Source organism: Macaca fascicularis, chromosome 13, assembly GCF_037993035.2.
Source record: "Macaca fascicularis isolate 582-1 chromosome 13, T2T-MFA8v1.1".
Lineage (NCBI taxonomy): Eukaryota > Metazoa > Chordata > Mammalia > Primates > Cercopithecidae > Macaca > Macaca fascicularis.
The window spans coordinates 10189701-10212533 of NC_088387.1; the positions used below are offsets into that span (position 1 = coordinate 10189701).

The 22833-nt window shown below is 45.9% G+C and overlaps 1 protein-coding gene across 9 annotated transcripts in view; it reads left to right on the forward strand.

Moving 5' to 3' along the window:
• NCK2 (NCK adaptor protein 2) overlaps positions 1-22833 on the forward strand; it is a 278583-nt gene that overhangs the window by 13230 nt on the left and 242520 nt on the right. For 2 of the 9 annotated variants that reach the window (XM_065526722.2, XM_074011172.1), the window contains exon 1: positions 11356-11603. The exons of the other annotated variants lie outside the window; for them this stretch is intronic. The gene's annotated coding sequence lies outside the window, so the exon portion shown is untranslated. Of the gene's footprint in view, positions 1-11355; positions 11604-22833 lie in introns of those variants that run through there. 9 annotated transcript variants of the gene reach the window in all.

The following is a 22833-nucleotide window of genomic DNA, read 5'->3' on the forward strand; positions in this document are numbered from 1 at the left end:
TTAGGATGAACACATGATTTGTTGGTCAATTTTCAGATAATGTGAACTCTACTTACATGTTGTTTATTGCTTAAGAGCTTTATCTCTTAAAAATGAGTAAAACTACTTGGCGCTTTGAGTGGAATGCAGGTGTCATGTAGCACACTAATACTTCCTTGTTTTTTTTTAAATTGATAATGGCATAAATGCATTATGCCATCACATTTAATATAGAGATGTAAGTAATTTAATCACATTACTTCTCTTGGATTAGTAATGAATATTGCAAATCAATCCTGTGCACACATTTTACAGGTTTGTTTTTTTATCCTATTGATGGTTTCATTTGAACTGCGTTTGGAAATTTAGTTTATTTCTTATTCCATTGTAGATGTTCATTTTTGTATTTTTTTTTTTTTTTTTTTTTTCTGAGACAGAGTTTCACTCTGTCACCCAGGCTGGAGTGCAGTAGTATGATCTCGGCTCACTGCAACCTCTGCCTCCTGGGTTCAAGCAATTCTTCTGCCTCAGCCTCTTGAGTAGCTGGGACTACAGGTATGCGCCACCATGCCCAGCTAATTTTTATATTTTTAGTAGAGACAGGATTTCACCATATTGGCCAGGCTGGTCTTGAACTCCTGACCTTGTGATCTGCCTGCCTTGGCCTCCGAAAGTGCTGGGATTACAGGTGTGAGCCACTGAGCCTGGTCCGTTTTTGTGTTTTTCAAATGTGGTGTTGCAAATTCTACTCAGTACTGACTACTCAGTCGTACTTCTAACCAGTACCCAGATTACTGTACTGCTCTGACAGTAAGTTGTTACAAAACTATTTTCTAAAGGTTGGAACTGATTGCAGGGTTTACATTTAAACTGTGTTTAACATCTGAAACTAAATTAATGCTAGCATTCAAAACTAGTAAAATCATAGTGATTTATCCCCTATTTGACACTGAACCAGCAGACATTTCCCTTAGCTTTTGGTGACATGGATTAAAATAAAATGGTTTTGGTGATTTACTATAATAATTAATGCTTAGTGTTTTGAATGAACTTAATTTGCGAATAATGATAATTTAAATCTGAGTTTGATACAATTTTAAAGATTGATCGAATACCTAGATTCCTGGTTCTTGGGCCTTCAGAAGGAGAGAATTTCATGTGTTAAGTCCTTATTTGGTCTCATTCAAGGGAACAAGATTTTTTTGTTTGTTTATAAACACATGTAGTATATCATTTTACATATTCAAGTACACATAGTATGTTATCTGGAGAAGGCAGAAAATTGTATTGCATTTCAGCCATGTGATACCCTCACATTAGTGTATTAAGCTGATCAATAGGGGTATTTATTTCCTTTTGTTGAGCAGTGTTTTAACTTTTCCACAGTGTAATTTGTTATTGTTGAAAGTCAACCATGTTACCTTATACATACAGGCTTTTATATAATATTACACATAAAAACATATAGTATTTTTTTTTAAGTAAGCCCTTAATTTTAGAATAGATTTTAAATTTACAGAAAAGTTTCAAAGATAATACAGAGGATTCTGATACAAACTGTGTCTACTTTCCCCTGTGATTCGCATCTTACGTTACTATAGTACTTTGGTTACATCTAATTAACCCGTATTGGTACATTATTGTTAAGTCCATAGTTTGTTTGCCCTGACATCCTTTTTCTGTCCCAGGATCCCATCCAGGGCACATTTTCCTTGGTCTCTGTAGCACCTCTGATCCGGGACAGTTTCTTAGACTCGCCTTGTTTTTAATGACTTGACAGATTTGAGGAACACAACTGCTTTTCAGGTGTTTTGTAGATTGTCCATCAGTTGAGAGTTGTCAGATGTTTTTTTCGTGTTAGTCTGGAGTTACCGGTTTGGGGAGGAAGGCCACCAAGGTCATGTGCCATTTTCCATTAAGGGTCCATGCGATCAGCGTTACTTAACGATGGTTGATGATGTTGACCTTGATCACCTGGCCCAGGTAGTGTTTGTCAGGAGACTCCACTGTCAAGTGACTTTTCCTTTCTTTCCACACTGCAGTCTTTGGAAGGAAGTCACTTAAGGAAGAGGGAGTTCAGCTCTACCTCCAGTAGGGGTTGTATTTACATTAGTTATTTAGAATTCTATCTGAGAGATGTATCTATTCCCCTCAAGGGACCAAGATTTTCAGTGGGCATAGAAGGCACTGTGGCACAGACAGCCCCTTGGCACTGTTGCAGAGGAGGTGACGGGATAGGATGGTGCCCCAACATGGGGTTTCCAGAATGTGGTCCTGGGCTGTGGAGAAAGGTAAATTCCAGGGACCTGCCTGGAATCTCCTAACTTACCCTCGTGGGATGGGTTGGTCTGGCATTCGTCCTGTTGAAGGAGTTCCCCGGGTGATTCTGATGCATATTCAAAGTTGAGAACCTCTGCTGTGGATTAGCACTGGAACCCCAGGTGTGCTGGCCAGGAGTCAGGCCCTCACCTGCATCCTTGCCATTCACACCTCTTCCCTGCTGGTGGCATCTACCTCTGAGGTTCTCTGTGTAACCACTCCTTCCACGGTTTTGACCACCTCTTGGATCTCTCCATCTGAGGCTCCCTGTGTATCAACCAAGGGTCTTTGCTTTCTCGATAACTTCATTCTTAGTTTGGTGGGCCCAGAGTTCCAGTAAAGGGAGAAACCAGTTACAGCTGAGAACCCTACTGTGGAAAGGCCAGTCAGGGCCTGGGTAGGGAGGTCCCTAGATGCCAGGCTTCTCTGAAAATGGTTTTGTTACATGTGAGAGAGAGAGAGGCAGAGACACCGAGACCCCACGTGGACTGTGTTCAGGTTTGGGCAAATAAGAAATCACCAAAAAATCTTTATAGTTTCTACATGTGTCATGCCTTGCGCTTTGGGACAACCTTAACTCTTGGGCACATTCCCTGGTTGAAGTGGGAGGGCAGTGGCCTGAAGAGGTTTCTTTGGGGTTGGGATCTGGGTGGCCTTATCCTGGTGCAGCCTGAGGAAGCCCTGGGCTGTGACTGGGCTCATGAAATGGTCCCAGCCCGGTGCCTAGACACCCAGCGTCTGAGGTAAGGCATACTCCTCTTGTAGATGGGGGCCAGAGTCTGCCCTGAGGCCATGCTGGTGACCCTGCCCACCCACCCTGCCGGGCCTCTGCTGGGCAGCAGGGTCGTGCCCTGCCCAGGTGCTGGGAGGTTCAGGCATGTATGGGAATGGAGGTATGGACAGGGCAGGCATTGGCTCCGAAGCTGGCGTGGGGAGGGGCTTGAAGGAGTCCATTTAACTCCTGGCTGACTGACTTCCAGAGAATCTTTTTTTGGGAAGGAGAAGAGTGGCTCACCTTTCTCTTGGGTACAGAAAAAGTCAGAGTTAAGGCCACCAGTTTCTCTTTCTGGTCACTACCTTCTACCTCCCAGTGATGGGACGATTCCAGGGTTGAGTGGAAGGCCAGGTCGGGGGACACTACTTCCTGCTCCACCTTTCCCAAACCATTATGCACAGATGAGAGAGACTCTATTGTATTCCTTCACCCGGATATAATTTATAGTAATGCATTCTGTTTATTAAAAAATGACTGGGCCGGGCAGGGTGGCTCATGCCTGTAATCCCAGCACTTTGGGAGGCTGTGGTGGGAGGATTGCTTGAGTCCAGGAGTTCCAGACCAGCTTGGGCAACATGGCAAAACCCTGTCTCTATAAAAAATACAAAACAATGAGCCGGGCATGGTGGCAGGTGCCTGTAGTCCCAGCTACTTGGGAGACTGAGGCAGGAGGATCACTTGAGCCTGGGAGGTCCAGGCTGCAGTGAGCCGTGATCAGGCCACTGTGCTCTAGCCTGGGTGACAGAGTGAGACCAGAAAAAAAAGACTGAATACAGACATGTGCACTGACCCTTTAGAACATGATTTTCTTTTCTTTTCAGTCTCTGCCTCCGTGTTACAGTTTACATTTTCTCTTTTGTCGTGCAGATTTCTGATAAATTTTAAAAATATCTCGTCCTTTTTCTAAGTTTTTGCTTTGACTAATTTGAAGTTGCAAGTGTGGGTTTTGGTGGCTTTGTGTAGATGAATCACTTGACCTGAAAACAAGGACTTTCGCTTTGCTAGAAAATCAAGGACAGAGTTTCTGGAATGGACTGCTCTTGGGTTTTCCTTAGAGGAAGCTTGTGAGAAGCACAGTTTCTGTGCGTAAGAGTGGGCTTAAACCAGGTGATCTGCAAAGATTTCCTTCACCTCTCAAGTTGAAAGAGGCCTTGCCGAGGAAACAGGCAGCTAATGGGCAGAGCATCAAACCAGGGGAGTCTAGGTCCAGGCCCGGGCGCTTCCTGCTGTCAGGCTGCCTCCTCACACCAGCAGGCGTTCCTGGGATTCACAGCAACAAAAGAGCCCTCTGCTTTGAAAGGGGTTCAGTCGGTCGCTTCTGTAGTCTGGACTCTGGAATCTAGGGATTTGCTGAAGCTCATGGCCCAGGGTCTTGACGTAGTGTGAAGTTCTGAGTGATTTCCTAAAGACGGCGTCCTGAACCGTGGGCCTGTGGTGGTGAGTGCATGGACTTCAGGATATCTGTGAACTTTGGGGTGGGAAAAAAACATCCTTATTTCTACCAGCTTTTCACTGAAATTCAGTATTTCCTTCCTGCGTGAATGGAGGTAGCACAGCCCATGACATTTACAGTCATCAGAGAAATGGTCAGTTTTCCTGTTACATAATAGTGATGCAGGTGTGTTGAAAGAGTGACTGGCATTTATCATTGCTCTCAAATTATGGTCATTATTAGCGCTGCTGCTACCCTCTCGTTTGGCGTGTTAATAAGGAAATACGTAGATTACTATGTCTCAAGTTTGTTTTTAAGTAATATATTAATAACTGTGTTCCATATAGTTGCGTAAAATGAAAATCACTTAAAAGCAACCTGAGGCCAGGCGCAGTGGCTCACGCCTGTAATCCTAGCACTTTGGGAGGCCGAGGTGGGCGGATTGCCTGAGCTCAGGAGTTCGGAACCAGCCTGGGCAACATGGTGAAACCCCGTCTCTACTAAAAAATACAAAACAATTAGCCGGGCGTGGTGGTGGGAGCCTGTAATCCCAGCTACTCGGGAGGCTGAGGCAGGAGAATTGCTTGAACCTAGGAGGCAGAGGTCGCAGCGAGCCGAGATCACCACTGCACTCCAGCCTGGGTGACAGAGCGAGACTCTGTCTCCAGAAAGAAAAAAAAAAAAAAAAAAAGCACCCTGAGGAGAAGTCCCTAGCCCTCACCATTCTGCCAAGGGGAGAGCAGGACCCCGCCAGGGACCAGGTATCACTATGTCCTCTGATGACCGAGCTGCTGGCCGGAGACAGTCTACATAGGCATTGCAGAAAGAAAAGTAGCTCGATTTTGCTGTCTAACAGAACTCTTCCCAGTCATGCGGTAATGACAAAACACGCCCCAAGTGGGTAAAATACAAACCTGTTCTCAAAAGAGAATATAGAAAGAATTCTATTTTAATTGGGCAAAAGCCTATTGTTTTTAAAAATTTTATTTAAGTTGTCATGGTGGGAAAAATTATATTCAATTTATTAGGTAAAAAGTGTAAATTTGTGTTCTGGGATCTGTGATTATTTACTGTTACAGCAGCGGGGTTGGGTTAGGGTTGTGCTTTGGGAACTTAGGGGTTTATAATAACTTTCAGGATCAGGACAATGTAAATGACTTTAAAAAATCTCTTTGCGTGAAAAAGTTTGACTTTCTGATTCTCAGGCGTGTTGTGGCAAAATGGTCCCTGGAGTTTTTGACCCTGTGTTTAAAGAAATGTGCTATAAAATAAAAAATAATTTGGAAGAAGAATTGGCTCACACATTACTTGCATTGTGCCTTCTTGCATGTGGAACTATAAATACCAGCTACTAGAAGTTCCCTTACAATGATGGACTGCGTGAAGGTACATTCTTAAAGTATTCATGTGGCAATAATAATAACTGATATTTATTGAGCACATAACGTGGCTAAGCATTTCATGCGTTGCCTAATGTAGTCCTCTCTCCAACCCCACAAGTCTGCCCTCAGCCCCGTTTAACAGATGAGGTAGCTGAGTTGGAGAAGCTAAGCAATTTATCCGAGTGCTAGTTCTGCCAGCTTCGCTTTGCAGAGCTCTCACGTGGGTGCGTTCTGTTTGCACGCCTGTTCGGTGATCCTCGGTGTGGGCCACAGCCTTGACCCTTCGGCTGCTTTTGCATCTGCACCCTGCAGGTTAAGGAGAGCCTGTGGGCAGACATCCCACATTCTTAATCATTTTAGCCGCGGAGCTCGAGTGGAAATGCTTCCTTCCACAGGGCTGTCTGAGCTCCACGTGTTTATCGTCGGCCCCCCTCCTAGGATTGCATCCCTGCAGGAGCCTGCAGCCTGCTCTGCTTCAAGGCTCAGCCACAAAGCTGCTTCAAAACCCGATGGCCTGCCTCATCTGACTGAGACAGAGGTGAGCAGGAGGCAGAATGATACTGGTCACTTGGCTCTGGTCTTCCAAGGTGGGGTTTTAGCAGTCTCAGGTAAAAGTGCAAACCAAACACACAGCTACTTTATGGAGACCTAGATTCCTGAGATGTATTTTTCTGGCATTGCTTTTTCTTGGTGTGAATTTCCTTTTAAAGATAGAGATAATATACTGACTCTTAAGCGTAGTTTTTGAAAAGTGAGATGCTTCCTGTAATCTCACCATCCTGAAAGAGAAACTTTTCATATTTGCAGCTCATCCTTGTGAGTATTTATAACTTTTATATAATTTTCTATTCTTCTCACTCTGAATATTTTTTCCACTTTACTAGTGTTTCAAATCCTTTTTTTTTCTTGTCGTGTGATATCTCATGGAGTTGAAAGCACTACAGTTGGATAAGCAGTGTGCTGAGCTGGACATCTAAATTTTTGCTCCAGTAGACAAGGTGCCTGTGGTCATCTCCGGGTATATTTCTCTTCTTCAGTGGAACCATTTTTTTTTTAACGTAAATTGCTTGGAGAGGGATTGCAGAGTTACATGGTATGGACGTCTTTATGGCTCTTGATGCATCTTGCCATAACACCCTTCCAAAGGGTTATGCCAATTTTCAGTAGTGCGGAAGTATCAATTTCACCCAAACTCTACTGCTTCTGAAAGTCAGTGTAAATGGCCCCTCCATAAAGGCGTTTTGGATTGATCTATTCTAGAGGACCGTGTCTCAGAGTGATGATAAAACAGTGTCACTGCTGTTTTGAAAACAAATTGACGAGAATTTGTACATACTGTGACTACTGTGTCCTTTAAAACAGGCTGACTCTAAAATGGTCCTTGAATTTCAGGGACTCTGCCAGTAGGATTTAGCATTCCATCGTGGTCATCCGGAGACCAGCCCCACTGCCAGTTCTTGGCGTTTCCTTTTGAGCTGGTGGTCCAGTTTTTGAAGGGACTCCCTGACGGCAGATGGAACATTCTCAGCCGTGGCATGACTTCTCCCTTTGTGGGTGACTTTAGCTTTTGTTAGTAGACTGTTCTGTGGGGACTTGTTTGGGGCATGGTGTCAGTGACAGGGCTAGATTATCGTATTTTTGGTCACTGGCTAAGTGAGACAGAGGTAACGGGATTTATTTTTTTAACTGCTAATATGTTCCTTAAAGACATTTTCAGAAACAGTCACAAATATTTTAGATTTTCACACCCGTAACAGGCAGATAGCCTCCCACAGATACTGCTTAGAATAGGGTGTGTGTGTGTGTGTGCGCAAGTCTATGGAGGTATGTGTATTAGCTGTCTTTCGTTATATAAAAATTAAGAGTCCAGGTAAGCCACACCCAAACTCCAGACCCACAGAGACAATAAATACGTGGGTGTAAGCTGCTGAATTTGCAGTGACTTGTTACGTGGCAGCAGGTGACACTTACACTGCACAGGTGTGCCCAGTTCCTGATACTCTTGGTCAGACTTTGCTTCCTGCCAAGCAGGACTCCCTGAAATTGCTACCCTGGATAGTAGAAATTGCTTTACACCATTCCCCTCAAGAGTGTTAAAGGAGACAAAAGGATGAGGGGGAGGTGCAGATGGGGCTGGGTGGGGAACGGGGGCCTGAGAAGCACATTCTGGTAGCAGGAGAGTGTGGGAATGTGGGGCCTCCCCACCTGGGAAAGTCTGCATTCTGCATGGCTCTGGGAGGGCCTGAAAGGTGGGGGAGAACCTGATGTAGTTCTTTCTCCTTCTCTCGCCTCTTTTAGGTTTTCTTTTTCTTCTTTTATTTAGGGATGGGGTCTCGCTCTGTTGCCCAGGCTGGAGTGCAGTGCTGCCATCATGGCTCACTGTGGCCTCGACCTCCTGAGCTCAAGTGATCCTCCCACCTCAGTCACCCGAGTAGTTGAGACGACGGGCATACACCACCCCCAGTAAAGTTTTTAATTTGTGTTGTGGAGATGGAGTCTCACTGTGTTGCCCAGGCTGGTCTCAAACCCCTGCCCTTAGGGGATCCTCCCACCTCAGCCTCCCAAATGCAGGGATTACAGACTTGAGCCCCTGCGCCTGGCCTAGGTTTTCTTTTTCTCCACTGTTTTGTATTTGTTCACTTGTCGCCTTTCAGCGTGGTCTGTGAGGGAGAATCCTGGCAGGGGCGGGGTCTGCAGGTGAACACTGAACCCGCCATGGCCCTGTCCCCAGACCTTTCCTTTACGTGGCTTTCCCTCCATCTTGTGGGCATGCAGGATTTTCATTCCTTCCAAACTATTTCCATCTGTAGTGAGTAGTGTTAGTTTGACTTATGAATAAATATTTAAGCCATCAAATTAGTTTAGTAACTGGCTAGAGGCTTCTGGCTCCATTTTCCTGCTGCCTGTGCAGTGTTGGTGAAACTCAGGAATGGAGAGAAGATGTGAAGAGACACGCTTGGGAGGATCTCTTCTCACCTGAGGACTGGTATGGTCAGCCAGGTCAGGCCCACCCACCCCAGTGCTGGGTTCCTGGTGCTTGCTTATCTCTCCGGAGCCAGGGAGACTCTGACCTGGAAGCCTGGACCCCCTTCTGTATTTATCTCATAGATACCATTCCATATTCCCAGGTATATACTTGTAGTGTTATTCATGTCACACATGTCATTGAACCAAATGCAATTTGCTGTTAATGTAATACTGCTCGTGACAACACCTACATGGCCTACCTGGTTGTCTGATATGAGCTTAGAAGTCTAACAGGAAGTTCACCTGCAAAATCGGATCCTCCCTCTTCCCTTGTTTCCACCATAACTTAGTTAGTATTTTGTGAAAGGTGTTCTTTGTGAGTGTTACATTTTGGTGCGCTGATAATACAGTAATTTAGGTAGGAATATCTGGGACTCTTTGTGGTTACGGTAGAGGCTGGCAAACTGGCCCGTGGGCCAAATCCGGTTCACCTGTTTGGGTGTGAATACAGTTTTATTAGAACCCAGTTGGGCTCATTCATTTCCACAACATCCGTGGCTGCCCCATGTTGAAACAACAGAATCGAGGAGTTGTGATCATGTGGCCCACAAAGCCTGAAATATGAGGCCTTCTCCAGAAGAAGACCGCAGCCCCTAGTGTGCAGCAAGGAACAGAAGTCAGGAGAGCAGCACTGGAGTCCCTGCTTTGTCCCTTTATTGGCGCGAGGTCTCCGTGCCCTCACCTGGAAAAGGGCGAGGAGGATGCCCATTGTTTCAGGGGATCGCTAGCATGAAATTGTGTGAGATACTGGGTGGTTCCCAGCACTTCATATGCACTTAATAAACACTAATTCCTTCCCTCTCTGTTACTCACATCCCCGCTTCTCATCCCTAAGTGGTTGCTGCCTTTCTCCATGTGAAAAATTTGAGACCAAGAAATGGACATCAGTTCTTGTGTTTTCAGAAAGGAAGACATGCCAAGCAGTACTGTCCAGCAGAAATAGAACATAAGCTGCCAGTGTGCGCGGGGTGTGTAACTTCACCTCTCCCAGTAACCACATTAAAGAGGTTACAAATGTTAAGTCTTCTTTAGCCCAGTATAACCAAAATATTTCAACATATACTCAAATAATTACTAACACCATTCATTTGCTTGCTTTGCCTGTCTGTAGAGTCCAGTGTATGTTTGCCCTCACAGCACGACATAGCTGGAGTCGCCACCTCTTGAGTGCTCAGTGGCCGCTTGTGGCTGGGGGCTGTGTTATCAAACAGGTCTCTGATTCTCTGACACCACCTAGGTGTCCCCTCATTTGGTTCAGTTCTGACACTAGTTTCTCAGGGTTCGTGCCGGCCTCACAAGTTTTAAGGGCTCAGTCCCACAAGACCATCCCCATTTCTGACACCAGTTGCACGTCCTAAGTCACCTGTACTTCTGATCAACTGGCTGTAAATTGGGGTTCCCGTGACCTCACTTCGGGTTGCATAATTTGCCAGGACAACTTACAGAACTCAGAAAGGCACTTTGCTTATTGTTAGTGGTTCCTGTAAAGCAAGATTGTCCAACCCGCAGTCCAGGACAGCTTTGGAGGCAGCCCAACACAAATTCTTAAACTTTCTTAAAACATGATGAGGTTTCTTTTGAAATTTCCTTTTTCTCATCAGCTGCAGTTAATGTTAGTGTATTTTATGTATGGCCCAAGATAATTCTTACAGTGTGGCCCAGGGAAGCCAAAAGATTGGACACCCCTGTTTTAAAGGATGCAACTCGGGAACAGCCCAAAGGAAGCGACACACGGGACGAGGGGTGGGAGTCTCCATGCCCCCTGGGGGAGACACCGCCCAGTGTACCATCCCAACGAGTTCATCACCTGGAGGCTCCCCACATCCCATCGTTCAAGAGTTTTTGCAACCGAGTCTCCCGGCCCCCCACCCCTCCCAGAGGTTGGGGTGTAGGGAATCTGGAAGGTTCCCACCCTCTAATCACACGTTTCGTCTTTCTGGCAATGACCAGCTTCCATCCAGGCTATCTAGGGGCACCCCCCACCGAACCCCCAGTCACTTTATTAGCATAAGCTCAGGTGTGGTGCACTGGGGCGGTCTATAAATCACTAAGGGCACTCTTGTTGCTCAGTAAATTCCAAGGGCTTTAGGAGCTGTATGCCAGAAACCAGGGACCAAGACTAGATGATCCGCACCAGGGCAGCCCTGTCAGCCTGCTGCCCCGCCCCACCTCGCCCCTCCCCATCCCCAGCTGGCTGTGCCCTATTTAAAACCCTCCTCTCAGTAAAACAGCTGATGCGTGCCTATTTTACATTCTTCTCTACCCTGGGTCTGACTAATCATGACTCTCACTGTGCTGGTAACTCCCCCGTTCTTGCTTCTCAGGAAGCAAATGTAGGAAAAATATAGTAACATTTCTAAGGAAGCTTAGAGATACAAAATGTTTAAATGTAGCACAAAAATTGTGACTCTACTTATAATAACTTGCAGAATAACAACTCCACAGTAGACGTTAGGCATCCATGGCTGCAGGTTTTCTAAGAAATGGGACGTGTGGGTGACTCACTGCACTGCCCGCTGCCCTCTGGAAGGAACCATGGGGTAATTAGAGTGATTGGCCAAGAAGGGCCAGGGATCCACGCGGCTCCCACCCTGAGGAGTCACGCTGTCCAGCGCAGCCAGGCGGCCGCAGGAGCCACTGTGGCAGGGAATGCATGTGTCAGGCGTGGTCAGTAAAATGAGAGTAGAAGGTAAGCCGGAGAAAAACTCCCATTTTAATCCCTCAGAGTAGCCTTTGGCCTCTCCTCCTTCCTTGTGTGATGTTTCTTTGTTTTTAACTTTTTGACCTGCTTTTTGATTCAGGATTTTGGAGCCAGACTGTCTTGGCCCCGCCATGAGATCTGACTTGGGCTGGCTACTTTCCCCTTGGTGCCTCTATTTCCTTCATTGAAAAGTGGGTGATTGTGCAGATTAAAGTGAGTCAAACCATTGAGAGTGGTGGCTGGCACACAGCATTATTTAAATATTTTTGCACTTAATTTCATAACATAAAGCACTAATAAGTAAAAAACAAATGATATATTGCAACAATAAAAAAGAATGGTGCTGTGGAAATGGGGTGTGTTTGCTAAAGGAATTTCTAAGAATCAGACTTCTAAAAAAGTTTTAATATTCTGGACAGAATTCTTTTCTACAGAATTCTTTGAACTTTAAGAGCATGATTGAAATTTCCGTTACAGTATGACTCCAGTTAGAGGTAGACTTAGTGGCTCTATCTAATGCTGAGATCTTTTTAAAGGATGATGTTTGCATCTGGCTTTGATCTTTCTGAGAGGTAGATTCATGTGTCCTGATTAAAAAGTACAGTGCTTTTTTTACAACTAGGAAGACCTGAAACTTACTGTAAGGTTGTGTGTGTGTATGCGAATGTGTGTTTACATAACTGATGGTATTTAAAATCATTTTCTTAGAAGTAGAAGGCTATAGAATATCTGTCATTTTTAGAGTGTGTGGATATGCTCCAGAAACAGATCATTGATCCGTAAAATGCTCAGGTCAGTGATTCGGATTTGATTCTTGTGTGAATCACAGAGGGCTATATTGCCTTGGATATGGATATTGATATTTAGTAATTTGAATTAGTTTTCATCATTTTAAACTTAAAGATCTTAACTTTAACAAGTCAAGAAAAATAATACTTCTGAAAATGTATTTCTAGCCTTTTAAAGTATTTCAGATCCAGGAAGTCATTTTGGGTAGCAAACTATATTAGATTAAACAGGTTGGCACTTCAGTTTGCTTATCATTTCAATCTTCAATGTTGGGCAATCCTGATGTTAATATCACTCTTTTTTTCTTTTTTTTTTTTTTTTTTGAGACAGAGTCTTGCTCTGTCACCCAGGCTGGAGTGCAGTGGCGCGATCTCAGCTCACTGAAACTTCCGCCTCCCGGGTTCACGCCATTCTCCTGCCTCAGCCTCCCAAGTAGCTGGGACAACAGGCGCCCACCACCGCGCCTGGCTAACTTTTTTTGTATTTTTAGTAGAGACGGAGTTTCACTGTGTTAGCCAAGATGGTCTCAATCTCCTGACCTCATGATCTGCCCGCCTTGGCCTCCCAAAGTGCTGGGATTACAGGCGTGAGCCACTGCGCCCGGCCCAATATCACTATTTCTATCCCCTTTTCCATTTTTCATTCTGACTTTCTAGTAAAAAAAAAAAAAACATGAGGGCTGGTCAGGGTGGCTCATGCCTGTAATCCCAGCACTTTGGGAGGCCAAGGCAGGTGGATCACCTGAGGTCAGGAGTTCCAGACCAGCCTGACCAACGTGGTGAATCACCGTTTCTATTAAAAATACAAAAATTAGCTGGGCGTGGTGGGGGCGCCTGTAATCCCAGCTACTTGGGAGGCTGAGTCAGGAGAATCACTTGAACCCGAGAGGAGGAGGTTGCAGTAAGCCGAGACTGGGCCAGAGCACTCCAGCCTGGGCGACAAGAGTGAAACTCCCTCTTAAAAAAAAAAGAAACCTAATTTAGACAGATATTTCAAGAAGTTTCCCATTGTTGCTAATCATGTCACTCACGTAGACAGTAATGTTCTTTTCTTATCAATAGAAGGCAGCTTTTTTAAAGCTGATGTTTCTCAAATAGAGGCTATTGAGATTTTTTTGAGTTCATAAACCTTTCTAGAAAAAGCATGTACCTGGGGTGACCACTACTGGCAGCTTTTTCTAACCATTGTTTTCTTTTGTCTGAAGTAAAAACCCTCTGGTGTGAAAGCTGCCGTTCCTTTGTGAGGCCTGCCCATCACTCCCATCTATATTTTTCTCCACAGCTGTTCCCAGAAGCTTCCTCAGACTGACTTCCTCCCTTCCCAGGGCTGTTCCAGGGCCTAATTTTCCACTCCCTCCCGGCCACCCTTCACAATCGGATATTGTTGTCGAAGTGTCCAGGAACTCTTCAGCTCTCAGGTCTTTGAGAGCTCAGCTTGTAAGCTGCACCCTGCCTGTGGAACTGCCCGTCCTGGCTCAGCTGAGGCAGTGTCTGAAGAATGGGGGAGGGGGTAGCGTTTGCAGAGGCTGAGAATGCTGTGTTAGCAGTTTCCACCAGTGTCTTCCCAACAGCCTCTCGGAGCCTCCTGGGAACTCTTGATCTCTTTGGCCCTGAGTTTGAGAACCACAGATTTATTTAGGCTGTTGATTTTTAACTTTCTCAAGGCTCAGCTCATTATTTATTTGTTTATTCCCAAAGGGGAACCTTCTGCCCCATGGAATAAACAGCACTAAGCATCCTTCCCATTTGCCTGTGTTTGGTCAGGATAAGAACCTAGAAAAAGGAAAATGTTCTTTTCGTTGTTCCCAGGGAAGGTGGGCATAGCCCTGGGTTTCACTTTAGCCCACCTGATGTTCTGCCGTTTAGATAGCTGATCTAGCCTCACAGATGCGCTTCTCCCGAAGTGGCCGGTTCTCTGGTCCTCCTGCCTCCGCAGCACTGGGGTCAGCCGCCTGTTACTGATGCTGGGTTAAACATTGAGCCGCAGTTGCCTGTCATTGGTGGCTCAGCATGCAGTCATATAGCAGAGGACATGGGAAGAAGTCAGTGACAAGGACACCATGCCTCTGACTTTAGGGAAGCTCGGAGGCATTAGTGACCTCCTGCTAGAGTTTTTTCCTGGAACTCTTCTTTCTGGAATTAGCTGCTTCTCCCCTCCCATTTTCGCAGTGAGTGCAGCTTCCTTTCATCTGGGAGCCAGAGTCCTCCCTGTCCTCGCCCTGCATCTAGGTCTCCTGGTCCTTCCTTCACAGTGTGTTCCTGGCCACCTCCCACGTCATCCCACGTGTCCGTTTTTTTTTTTTGTTTTGTTTTTTGAGATGGTCTCGCTTTGTTGCCCAGGCTGGAGTGCCGTGGTGTGATCATGGCTCACTGATGCCTTGAACTCCTGGATTCAAGCAATCTTCCTGCCCCTGTCTCCTTAGTAGCTGGGACTACAGGTTTGTGCCACCCGACTCAGCGAATGTTTAAAAATTTTTCTGTAGAGACGGGCCCTCACTCTGTTATCCAGACTGGTCTGAAACTCCTGGCCTCAAGCCATCCACCTGCCTCAGCCTCCCAAAGTATTGGAATTACAGGCATGAGCCACCCACCATCTGGCTATCACTCCTTTTTTGCCAGTGAGTGCCAAGGACATTTTTCTTTAACAAATCAAAATGAGCGATTGCAGTTGTTTCTTGAATCCTCTAACACTGGCTTAGTCCCCTTTGTCCCGCTCCTTTGCAGCTACCCGCTTGAGGCAGACCTGTCTTCTCGCCATCTGGTACATGTGCTGGTCTCCATCAGTCCGTGCACCTTTGCTCATGCTGGTTTTTCATCCCTGGAATGCCTCCTTGTTTCCCACATGCTCAGCTCAGGGCCATCACCACTGCACCTGGCACCTGCTGGGCAGGTAACTTCAGTGTCGGTAGAAAGATCCCATGGTGTCTGGCATCTGTGCTTCATACTTAATATCTTTCCTCCCCCTTCCCCAGTCCTCTGTCTGTACCTAATACCATAGTATCCCTTTGAGACTATGGTTGATTACTTAAATGCTAGAGCATCCTGGTGTATGGATATTTTTTATTTAAGCAGCAGTCACCCACTCAACAACTATTTGAGCGTCTACTCTGAGCCAGGTGCTATTTCAGGCCCTGGTGATCCTGCAGTGGAAAAGGAGCCCCCGAGTTCCTGCTCCCCTGAGCTCGTGTCTGGCAGGGCAGGCTGCCTGGAGAATCGGCAGTGCTGTGAACTGTTGTCTTTTGCTCTTATGGCCCAGCAGTCTTTTCTTTAACTGATTTTCTTTGCCTTAAACAAGACAAAAGCCTCCATTTATAAGAAAGATGTCAGAGGGACCAGAATGAAGTGTGCATCTAGAAGTCCTCGTGTGGAAGAGGTGGATTTTTCCAGCTATCTGTTTTTCTTTTTTTTTTTTTTTTTTGAGACAGTGTCTCGCCCTATTGCCCAGGCTGGAGTGCAGGGGCACAATCTTGGCTCACTGCAACCTCTGTCTCCCAGGTTCAAGCGATCCTCATGCCTCAGCCTCCAGAGTAGCTGGGACTACAGGTACGTGCCGTGACACCCAGCTAATTTTTGTATTTTTAATAGAGATGGGTTTTCACTCTGTTGGCCAGGCTCGTCTCCAACTCCTGACCCCAAACGATCCGCCCGCCTCAGCTTCCCAAAGTACTGGGATTACAGGTGTGAGCCGCAGCGCCCAGCCTCCAGCTATCTTAGTAACAGATGTTTTAGGTACCTGAGTCCTCCTCTCAGTAGCTGAGCCCTTGCAGCAAGGGCTCTGTGATGATGGTCTGAGGGTCTGACAGATGCTCAGTATTTTCTGTGTTAGCAAAAATAAAATTGACGTGTTGGTCAGAATCTGGTGGTCCTCCTTGTGAATGGGCTCCTTGGACTTTGGTGTGCTGAACCCTTGGAGCAATGTATTTGGGTCCCAGAGCCAGATTGGATCGTCTCAATTTGGGCAGGTGTCCGCTGCGGGTCTGGTCATGTGGCGGGGGAAGGCACACACGCGAGGAACTCCAGGCCTGGCTCTCGGGGCCTGTCCGCTCTGTGGTGCGGTGACGGGAGGAGGTGTCAAGTTGTCTGGGGCCTGGATGACGAAATCTGTGTTCCACACGTACACTCAACTTTTAACTCACATTTATTTTGCAACTTTTGTGAAGCATTCATTGGACACTGAGTACTGGGTATCATCTATAAAGCCACTTTTCTTTTTGAGTTACATGTTTAAAGAAATGTGGCTTAATGAGTTATATAGATGTACAACTGAAAAAAATGCTTTCTAAAACCATTATCAGTCCGGGCACCGGTGGCTTATGCCTGTAATCCCAGCGCAGGAGGATCATAGGAGTCTGAGGCCAGCCTGGGCTATATAGCAAGGCCCTGTCTCTACAATGATAATAATAATATAATAATAATAATTACCAGATGGATTCATGTAGAAATTGAGTCACACCATGGTGTCTGAGTACCTTGTCATCTGATGTTAGCTTAACTTTAGTTTTTAAAAAATAGTAATAAGTTATATTTGTTGAGGGGTGGTTTTTACGTGTCAGTCATGTTGTAAGTAATTTGCACCGTGTGTGGTATGTGGGTGCCTAATCAATGAGAATGTGCTTGTTTCTATGTGGATTTTTAATTTTTCACGATGGGAAATTTCCAAATGTAAGAATCCTGAATCCTGGTGTGCCTGTCCCTGGGCATCAGTAGTTACTCGCCTCACTCCCTTCCCTGATCTCTGGGCTTCCTATTAGATTATTCAGATTCCAGGCAGGTAGATAATTATTTTTAACCAAAATTTAGTTTTTAAAATTTAACTCCAGATTGACTTTGTTTGAACTTAATTATTTTTCCTCTGACTTGCTTATTTTTTTCAGTTGTCATTGTAGCACCTTGATATGTTCTTTCTTATCCCCTTTTGGGATGTAAACATTATTTACGAATTTATGCCTTAACTTGAATTGATTGTCTACAGCTTCTGCTGTAGACAAAGGAGCTGTTTGTTTCATGCATCCTTTCAAGTGAAGAATAATCAGCTAATTACAACTGTTTGAAAATTAGCTTCCTTTCTGTTTGTTTGTTTTTCCTTCCTGCCCTGGGAACCTGGCTGGCATCATTGGGCGCACCACACCTCCTGGCGTGTTGAGCTTGGGAGCTACCTTGATTCACTTGGATTCTTTTAACGTGAATTTGTGTTTTTGTGCACTAATCAGGCTCATTATTTTCTCATCTGTAAATGAGAAACTTGGAATAGCTGGTCATCAAAAAGTTCCTTTTTGATTTGTGGTTACCAAAACGAAAACAAAGCACCACCACCAACAAAAAACCAGTGCGAGGGATAATTGTTGACCTAGGGAGTTAATGACTTCCACCTGGGAAATAATTTGAAAAAATGTCCCCATTGTATTTTGGTTTGGCCCAATTTGGTGTGGCCTAGAGCATGTCCCTTGCTGCAGGCCACCTCTGGGGGTAAGTGGGTGCAGAACCATGCCTGACTGGGGACCTCCCCTGGGAATCTCAGTGCTCTGCCCTGCCATTTGCTCCCACTTCCTGTACATGGCTACAGTGTCCTGGGTGGGGATACCCCAACTTCCATCCCAGCAAGAGAAACCATACATCCTGGATTTTCTGTAACATTCAGTTTCTTACCTTTTGCCTTTTATTTCTGTAAGTCCTCCAAATATCTTAACATTTCAACATCTTCTGGAAGCAGCCAAAGCAGGTTTGGGGAGGGAGTTCAGGACCCCGTCACCGTGCATATACCAGGTGGGCCCATTTGACTGGGGCAGGGTGGCCGCCCTCCAGGGTGTGCAGTCACCCAGCTGTGGTTGTGGGCTGCTTCCTGTGCCATGCCATCTGCTGGCCTACCCACCCGTGGAGGGCTCCTGCATGCTGACTGCCTTGGGTTGTCCCCTGGCCCTGCAGGGGACCTCTGTGACATTTTGAGCATGATCAGAAAAAGGAACTTGTAGATTTTCTTTTAGGGTTAGCTGGTGAGCAGATGATGCCAGCTAGCAAGCCACCTTCCTCCTCCAGCCGGCCTGGCTGGTTTTAGCTCAGCCATCCCAGCAGGGCTGGACTCAGTCCAGGCTCTGGGCTCAGGGCTCCTGGCTCCCAGCTCCTGGCTGCAAGGATCTTCAGCAGTTGGACCACACGTGACTATTTGGGCTACCATAGCCCTCTGGTTTCTTCTGGTAGTCACTACTGCTGACCTCACTTTTCAGATAATCTCTGCTCTACTCTGGCCTTGGGGTTCTCCCTGACCCCTTGGAGCCTCTCTCAGTAAATGGAAACCTCCTCGGGGTTTCTTATAGGCAGAATCTAGTATGGGGAGTGGCTTCCCAAGAGTGTGAAGGGCTGGACAGCCAAATGCACCTTCCCCAGAGATCAGAGACTAAGAAAGCTGCTGCCGTCCCTAGGTCTGAAGGGCAAAATGAGGACTTGAGAGTTCCCAGAGCCTGAGAGCAGGTGCTCTCCCCACTGCTGCTGCCACCGAGTGGGAATTCTGAGCCCACAGCCCTGCGGCTGTCACTGGGCCCTCCACCGATGCAGCGGGAACCTTCTACTCTTGTCACTGCTGCTTTAGGAACCTGCTGTCCCCATAGCCACGAGCAGGGGTGTTGCGGAGGGCAACGCTTTGCCCTTCCTTCTGCCTTTTAATGTTGCACCTGGTTCTGTCTTTGACAGAACTTAGGCAGAATCAGGCTGGCAAGTGTAGCTTTCGGGTACAGAGGAGGGCTGGGGCGGTCCTCACACCAGGAGTGCGGGTGGAATGAAATGACCCAGTGCCCACCACCTGGCGCGGCGTGGGTGGAGAGTGGTAGGTACTGCACATTTTCTCTATGGACCAATCGAAATGGGGTATTGGTAATGTGCTAATCATGCAGATTATACCCACACACCAAAATGGAAAAACATAAAACAAATGAAAAGTTTAACATAACCTGCTTTGGCCAGTGGAAATGAAATATAAAAGACTCAGTTGCAGCTGTTCTTCAGGTAATAGTCTGTGGACACCGACGTGCACAGTTCCTATCAAGGTCCTGTGTGTAGAGCCACTGAGAACACTGTGGTTCTCTGGTGCGTATGTTGTAGGTGGAGAGGGAGACCACTTGAAGCCCTGGTAGGAACTGTTTGTTTCCTGCTTGACATCTTGAAAATGCTGAGCTCCCTTTGCAGTTCTGTGCTCGTATTGAAGAGAGGATCGACACTGGGGTGACAGCTCACAGGATTCCAGCAGCAGCACCTTGGTTTCATCTAGCAGTTCAGCCTTTGCCTGTCTTCTTGTCGTGGAAAGTTCTTTTGTTTGAGACCTGAACTTTGTGAGTTTCTCCTAGCTCCCTTAGTTGCACCTGCCTTTTCTCCTCACCTTCTTCAGCTGTGCTTGGAGGCGCTGCCAAGGTGGCAGTAACAGAAACCCCGTTGAGCTCTGTGAAGTGAGAGAAATTTGTCCTAAGGACAAGGTGTCTTGTGAAGGAGATGTTGGCAAGCCTCTGGGACTGGGTCCAGGGCTTAGAGGGGAATTGGGGACCTAGAAGGCCCCCTGCCTCTCAGTTGTATCCCTGTGCACATTACAGACTGGCCGTCCCTATCCCAGTGCATGTGGTAGTGACCTTTGCCAACATCCTGGAGGCATGTGTCTCCAGCAGAGGCTGGAACCTTCGGGATCTGTTCTGTGTTCTAGCCTTCAGGCAAGAGCTGTTTTGGCCCAGTCTGGTCAGCTGCCCACTCTGACCACATCCTCTGTGGCGTGGGAGGTGGTGGTGTATAAGAACACACCTGCCCTTATGACCATGTGCACGGCGACCAGGGAAGGGCAGTGATGGCAGAGGGAGGAAGCCCTTGGTTCTGGGCAGCCTCTCCGTGAGGATTTGCCTGCAGAGTGAACTCTTACAGAGTAATGCAGGATGCTGGTGGCTGCGTGAACCAAAGGTGCCCCTATTAGCTAGAGTTTCTGCATGTTTCTCCATAGACTGGGAAATCATCCCCTTGTTACTGTACTGGTTATGTGTATCACTGGAGATAATGGTTATTTTTATTTTCTTTCATTTCTTATTATTTTTTTAGAGACAGGATCTCTCTCTCTTGCTGAGGCTGGAGTGCAGGGGTGTGATCATAGCTCGCTGCAACCTCAAACTTCCGGATTCCAGTGAACCCAGCTGCCTCAGCTTCCCAAGTAGCTGGGACTATAGGCACGTACCACTATACCTGGCTAGTTGAGATAATGGTTATTATTTTTTTAAAAGAGCTTTAAGAATAGGCTTTAAGAATATCTTTCTTAAACTTGGAAATTCAATATTTAAATATTAAAACCAAGAAATAATTGAGAATAATTTTCATTAATAATCCATCATAAGGCTGGGCATAGTGGCTCACACCTGTAATCCCAGCACTTTGGGAGGCTGAGGCAGGTGGATCACTTGACGTCATGAGTTCGTGGCCAGCCTGGCCAACATGGTGAAACCCCGTCTCTACTAAAAATACAAAAATTAACTGGGCATGGTGGTGCATGCCTGTAGTCCTAGCTACTCTGGAGGCTGAGGCGTGAGAATCGCTTGAACCTGGGAGAAAGAGGTTGCAGTGAGCCGAGACTGTGCCACTGCACTCCAGCCTGGGCAACAGGGTGAGACTCCATCTCAAAAAAAAAGAAAAAAGAATCCATCATAAAATGTGTTTCTTAAAATCACTCCTGAAGAAAACAGAAAACATCCAGACTTGGGGCTTTTAATCTTTTCTTATTAACTAAAGGGAATACTTTAAATTGATTGCCATGTGACTATTATATATAGAGCTTCAATCTGTCTGAATATGGCTGCGTCTCTGCCACCTACCAAGTGGTGGGTGGCTGCGTCCAGCTGAACTTGGCTTCCTGGAGCTGGGTGCAGCCTTGTGGCTGGAGACCTGAAAAGGACTGCCCATTCTTTGTGCTTTACACTTGACTTTGTGGGCAGATGGAAGAGAGAGCTATTCTCCGCCCACGGGACGTATGCAAGTGGAGGAGAGGAAGAAAGAGCTTTGATTTTTTTTCCCACTAATCAGCTTTTGAATTGAGCCTCTTGGTCATACCGTGATTTAAAACGCACACTCACATACATATACATAGTAATTCCCTAGCAGAAATGTAGCTTTGTAGAGTCCTCATGTTCTGTATAATGGATTAATTCCCTTAATTATAGGAAGGAGGAACTGATATATATCAGGGGAAAACAGCCTGGATACCATAGCCTATGAGATCCACCTTCACCCTCTCCTTCAGGGTAGCATGTATCCACAAACTTCACAGCTCAGCAAATGTTCAGGACCTCCTGTTTGTTCTTCCTTGGGTTATTTAATTCAATTCTACTCTTTTAATAAACTACTCTAATTTCTGTTTTTCCAGTTTTGCCTTTACCTTATTCAATGGCATTATTTTAACTGAGCATATTTTGGACACACTAGAAATGAAGCATATTTCCTTTGTTTTAAAATTTCTGGTTGCAAGATTAATCAAGAATAATAAATATTTATTGTAGAATATTTGAAAGGTTTTTAAAGGGAAATTTCTATTAATAAAACCATTGCTTCTCAGCATCTGGATTAAGTTGGGGCCTGATAGTCATAAATATTTAGATGTCTGTCACATTTATTTCTATAATATGGGATGTGTGTATATATATATATATTCATCTAAAGGACACACACACATACTCTGGCTCTCTCATTTTCTTTTGGTATCGGGGTTAAAATTCTAACATTCATCCTCAAATCCTGCTTCTCTCTTATGTTCTGTGTCACATCCATATAGATGTTGAATAAAGTGATAAACACATTTTTGTCATCTATACCTGGGCACTATTGAGAGTGGGAGGGGTGCTGTTTGTAATAATGCTGGAACATCAGTCACCAATGTGGTCTCAATGTGTCACTGACCTGGTCTCAATGTGTCTCTCATATGTTGAGATCCTACCCCCCAAGGTGATGGTATTTGGAGGTGGGGCCTTTGGGAGATGATTAGGTCATAAGACGGGAGGGCTTGCAAATGGGATTAATGTCCTTATGGAGGACACCTCAGAGGGCCCCCTCGCCCCTTCAGCTCGTGAGGACACAGCAAGAAGCCGCCGTGTAGGAACCAGGAAGGAGGCCCTTACCGGACACTGAATTTCCTGGTACCTTGATCTTGGACTTCCAGCCTCCAGAACTGTATGAATTAACTTTGTTTATAAACCACCAGTCTGTGGTATTTTGTTACAGCCAGCCAAACAGACTACCACAGTCAGCCTTGAGTAACTGACCCTCTCTTTTCTCATTGCCCAAATCTGGATTTTTGTCTCTCACCTGGTCATGGTCTTCCTGTCTTCTTGTTTCCAGACTTTTCTCCCTCCTACCCACCTATTCCATTGCTACTGAGGTTGGCTTTTAGAGATACAGATCTAATTGTTTTACTTCTCTTCTTA